General features: G+C 38.3%; 1 non-coding gene across 1 annotated transcript; it reads right to left on the minus strand.

Moving 5' to 3' along the window:
* Positions 1–1,246: 1,246 nt before the first annotated feature.
* Positions 1,247–5,226, minus strand: LOC110500803. Its single transcript, XR_005035403.1, has 2 exons — positions 5,048–5,226; positions 1,247–2,802 (listed from the first exon to the last, which is right to left on the minus strand). It is a non-coding gene; the product is annotated as an uncharacterized LOC110500803 (transcript).
* Between the last annotated feature and the right edge of the window lie 774 nt (positions 5,227–6,000).

The raw sequence follows: 6,000 nt of genomic DNA on the forward strand, positions 1-6,000 counted from the left end.
TGAACATAGGGCAGAATTCCCTAACAATCCCTCTTCAGCCTCCTTCTTAATGGAAAAGTAATCTAAAACAAATAACTGAAAGTAATCAGATTACATTAGTGAGTTAACAATCCCTCTTAAAGGGAAAGTAATCTAAAAGGTATATACAAAAAATAACTAAAAGTAATCCGATTACATTAGTTCGTTTGGGGAATCCAACAGTTATGTTACTGATGCCACTTTTAGACAGGTAACTAGTAACTAACAGATTACATTTAGAAAGTAACCTATCCAACCCTGGATACAGTATAAAGGTCTCTCCATGGGTGGGAGATGGACATTTAAGATGATCAACACCCTCTTTATATTACTGACTTGTTGACTGATTGATCCATTCATCCTTCCAACCCTCCTCAGCCTTCCTCTCCTCTGAAGACCCAGTAAGGGTGGAGCTCAGTCAGAGAGCTGTTGAGGGACTGGTTAGGAAGAACACTTCTATAGCCAGAGAGGTGAGAGGTCACACATGGTTTAGATGGTAAATATTTATGTCCCCTTGGGAATTCAGATATGCAACTGTTGGTCACAGATACTCTGGCAATTCCGAACACAATGCCCATCCTGGCAGATCTAAACCTAATGCAGCACATCGTGACTTTTGTGCATTCAGACCTAATGCAACTTGGAGTGATCAGATGACAGAAGTCACATTTAGGTGCCAGGTGTAACTGAGGCCGTAGATACTCCATATCCATTACTTAGAGTGTTTTATATAATATTATTAAATGTGTTTATTTCTGTGTTGCAGGGGCAGTCAAGAAATGGAACGGCAAGGACACAGAACATGACATAAGCAGAGCTGTGGGAGACCACCTCAAGCCCCTGGTAGAGCCGGGGGTGGTGTTCACCTCTCCACCACGCCTTCAGCGGGCTGGAAAAGTGGGATTGATCTGTTTGATCCATTTGTTTGTTTCAGTTTTCAGTAGTTTGATCGTTTGATGTATTGTTGATTTATACATTTTTCATATTCAACAAAAAATGCACTGGATTGGTTAAAGTCGGAAATTGGGTTAATTTGTTTTGTAATATATTCAAATCAAATCAAGCTTTATTTATACAGCACATTTCAGAAATGGAATACAACACAATGGGCTTCAGAGGGAAAAAAATGAATAAAAACGATAAACAATAAAAATATAAATATTTCCAACACAACAAACAGGAAAAAGAATAACAATAAAAACTGAAATACTAATGATAATTCTAAGGAAAAGGCATTGATTAAAATAGTAAGAATAGGATGTAACATCCAACCAGAAATATAAGCTAGTTTTACTACAATGTTAGTAAACAATATAATTGTACCAATAAAAACTCAGTTATTAATCATAATTATTTACGCAACTAAGTGTTACAAAAATGCTACTATTATGAAATATAAAAACCAAATGTTCACCCCTTTGTTAATATGTATTGGCAATACTTCACTTAATGGTGAGGTATGGAATAATAAAACATGTATATTTTGTCAGGCTGAATGTTTGAAATATGAGGTGATTTGAGTCATGCTTCTTCAGTAGTGGAATAAAAACAATTAGCACTTGAATGTTGTCAAGAAATACTGGAGTGATGTCAGATTGTTAATAAAAATTGATTATAAACTAATTTATTATACTTCGTCCATGTGTATAGGCTGCAAGTACGTTGAAATTACGATGTTTTCGAGTCATTGAAAAAAAAAGAAATATTTTCAACTACAACGTAGTTTTCTTTTCATAACGCAACACTTTTTGGTAAACTCTTTCATTTCAATCCACAGCTGAAATCAATAGAACAGGACAAACATTTAGGGGGTTCTTCACTATGACATCATTATCCTACTCCTATTGCATTGTGACATTTTTTAAAAATTGATATAACGTATCTCTTGTCACATTGAGCACAGCTATGGTGTTTCTCTCCTGTGTGTGTTCTCTGGTGTAGTTTTAAAAAGTCCTGATTAAACAAAACTCTTCCCACAGTCAGAGCTAGTGTTAAAGTTTATTTCCCGTGTTTTCTCTGGTGCAAAGTCAGCTCTCTAGATTCAGTAAAACTCTTCTCACATTGAACAACTCCTTCATGTATGAATTGTCTGATGTTTAACCAGAGATCTTTTATCAGAGTATCTCTTGTCACATTGATCACAGCTATGAGGTTTCTCTCCTGTGTGTGTTCTCTGGTGTGATTTTAAAAGTCCTGAGGAAACAAAACTCTTCCCACAGTCAGAGCATTGGTAAGGTTTCTCTCCTGTGTGTATTCTCTTGTGTACTATCAGGCTGCTTAAGTGCCTAAAACTCCTCCCACATAGATGACAGCTATAAGGTTTCTGTCCTGTGTGTGTTCTCTGGTGTGATTTTAAATGTCCTGACAAAACAAAACACTTCCCACAATCAGAGCAACTATATGGTTTTTCTCTTCTATGGATTCTCTGGTGTATTTTTAGGGTTGCTAAAGAGGTGCAACTCTTCCCACAATTAGAGCAGCAGTGAGGTTTCTCTCCAATATGTTTTTTCTGGTGTACTTTTAGTGAATCTGATCTTGAGTAAGTCTTCCCACAGTCAGAGCAGTGGTGAGACTTCTTCCCTGTGTGAATTCTCTGGTGTGCCTTCAGTGAATCTGATCTTGAGTAACTCTTCCCACAGACAGAGCAGCGGTGAGATTTCTTCCCTGTGGGTTTCCGCTGGTGTTTCTTGAGGTGTTCTGATGTGGAGAGACTCTTCTCTGCCTCGTCAGCTTCATGATGTTGTTGAGGCTCCCCAGAGGATCCACGATTGTCATGTCTCTCTCCTGTGTGAACAACAAAGTCAGACAGAAGGTTAAAGGCCCACAAGAGCAGAAATCCACTGTTTATTTGAGCTAAAAGGTGATCCCCATGATGTCGTACAACAATTTACGTCTGTAATGAATGTTTAAATACTTTTACAAACTTATTGGACAATTATCTTAAAAAGACAGTCAAGTGAGCAACAATAGACTTATTTTTCACCAAATTGTCTAAATGGATTCTCTGAACATTATATCACCAGGTTTCCCCATTTGGCAAACCATTAACAGTATTTATCTCACCAGGTTCCCCCATTAGGCAAACCATTAACAGTATTTATCTCACCAGGTTTCCCCATTAGGCAAACCATTAACAGTATTTATCTCACCAAGTTCACCCAAACCATTAACAGTATTTTTGATACCAGTACTGTACTCAGGACAACACTGGTATTGAAAGATGTAACAACACTTTGCATGTAAATCCAATGGATAAATCCAATGGATCTTTGAAATCTCCACGGTAACAGAGAGCAGGATGTGCCATTTGACAGAGAAGCCTTGAGTCACAGAATGGACTCTCTTTCTAGTGAATGTCCCAGCCCCCTCATCATCACCAATCACAGAATGGACTCTCTTTCTAGTGAATGTCCCAGCCCCCTCATCATCACCAATCACAGAATGGACTCTCTTTCTAGTGAATGTCCCAGCCCCCTCATCATCACCACTCATTGCTATGCTACATTCTGTATTTTCTCCATGTCTAAACAGCTTTGTGAAATCACATTTTATTTATATTTCCAGATCACATAAGAGTTTGTTATTAAAGCACATGAAACTTCACATGTTCAAGGAGGAATTTCTGCCAAAAAAAGAGACATTTTGAAAGAAATATATAGTTTTTTTTTTATGTTCAAATGCCTCTCCTGTGAAGTAGTGGCTTGCGACATACACCCAGCTTTCTGTAATGGATCTCACACCTGACCGACCGGCTCGATTCTGTCTTATGTAGAGACATTAAGAATGGTGTTTTTAACATTGGATAAAAGTAGAGACTCGGCGCTAGAAAACGCAAGGCTGTAATCGCTGCCAAATGTGCTTCAAAACAAAGTATTGAGTAAAGGGTCTGAATACTGTTAATGTGATGTATCAGATATTGTTTAGGGTATTTTATGGAGATTGATACGGGGGAAAAATAGATTTAATCCATTTTAGAATACGGCTGTAACGTAAGAAAATGTGTATAGTCGACTGAATGGGGTCAGTTATAGAAAGACCCATTTACTATATAACCGTTGATTCTTGAAGAGAATAGAACTTATAAATGCCTCAAATGTTTCAACTGTATTACCCCCATCAGAAACCAAAACATAAGCTCCTATAACACCACTGTTTGTAAACTAACACTGTATAGCCTCATTATGACATCATGGATGAATTCTAGAATATACTATATAGCCTAGAAACCTGGTTAAACTATCATTAGGACATCATGGATGAATTCTAGAATATACTATACAGCCTAGAAACCTGGTTAAACTATCATTATGACATCATGGATAGCCAGTCCTTGTATTCATTGTGTAGTGAATTCAGGGTGAGGCCCTGAGCTGAACTCAAACCTGGGTCCAGCGACTGTCAAGTCAACACCTTTTAACTGTTAAGCCAAGATGTCTGAACTTCTTGACGAGGTCGCTAGGTGTTGGGTTATGGTTTCTACAATATCGTTCTCTATGAATGTGAGAGTGGTTACACTTCTCCAGCCCCCCATCCCTCAGCTGTTTACCAAACCAAGTCTCTGGGCTGACATTTTTTTCTATTTAAAACCTGTCCCTCTAAAAAAGCCACATCCATCAATCTGCAGTTGAAACAATAACAAAGTTGTCATTCCGCCATTGTTTAGGTAATAAGATGATGGATGGGACTGGAGAAATGTAACTACTCTCAAATTCATAGACAGACCTATGGATGCAAGGACTGACCATCCATGATATCAACATTATAGTTTTAACCATGTTGAGGTTATACAGTGTTGGTTTACATTGTTTCTAAACATTGGAGAAAAAAAAGCTTATTTGGGGATCTGATGGTGTACAACAGTTGAACTAAGCTCATGAGGCATGTGTTATATTCTTCATGAATCAATGGCTATAAATAAATAATTTAAAAGTCCAAATATGGATGTAGAAACTACAGATTTCCCGTTTAACACCACACATCAGTTCAACAACTGCAGAGTTTGTGCCTCTGTTTTTAAGACAGTACTTACTAGTGTTAATCACGGCCCGGTTTCTCAAAACCATTTCACGGCTAACTTCATTGTTAGAACCACTGGATGCATTAAGATGGCTTTGGGAAACCGGGCCCAGATATCCAGTTTCCTCCTCTTCTTCCTCCTCCTTTTTCGATGTGACAGTCATCTCCTCCTCCTCCTCTTTCACTCTGAACGCGTCTTCCTCTTCTTTCACTGAAACGCATTTCTCTTCTTCTTTCACAGTACCAGACTCACCCTCTACTTGTTTTTCTATTGTAACATCCCCCTCTTCATCCTCCCTTTTCACTCTGAACGAGTCTTCCTCTTCTTTCACTGAAACAGCCTCACCCTCTACTTGTTTTTCTAGTGTAACAGCCTCCTCTTTCACCAGAGCTTCTTTCTCCGTCCAGGAGACCTCCTCTTCTTTAACGGGAGGAGAGTAGCTTAGTGAACTCATAGTCGGAGATGTTAGCTAGCTAGGCTAATGCTAACTTAACTTAATAAAACTTAACTAGATGACCAATAACAACACCGTAAATATGAAATTAAATCGGATAACTTAGTAGACGACAGAAGTGGGTTTAAAACGCAGTGGCTCTACGGAAGCGTCTAAAGAGCTTTATTGGTTCGTCTATTTTGTCTAGCAAGCTACCGAGGTGTCTGACTAACTGTTGCTGCTGTTGAAAGAAGCGTTCCGTCCACTACATTATACGTCACACCAGCAGCATCGCCTTAAAGTCTCAGACCGCCATCTGCTGACTGGAGTGGGTAACGCAGTTGAGAAAAATGTATATTTTATTTTCAGACAACAAGTTATTAAACGGTAGGAAGCATGAGTTTTTACTCACCAATGTAACAACACATTGTGGTTAAAGACTTAGTAACTTAGTTGTAGTCACGATCTGGTTACCTATAATATATATAATAATATAATATGTAGGTCTTATACTAGCTCGGTGGCTAACGTC

Source organism: Oncorhynchus mykiss, chromosome 13 (assembly GCF_013265735.2).
Source record: "Oncorhynchus mykiss isolate Arlee chromosome 13, USDA_OmykA_1.1, whole genome shotgun sequence".
In the NCBI taxonomy this organism is placed as follows: Eukaryota; Metazoa; Chordata; class Actinopteri; order Salmoniformes; family Salmonidae; genus Oncorhynchus; species Oncorhynchus mykiss.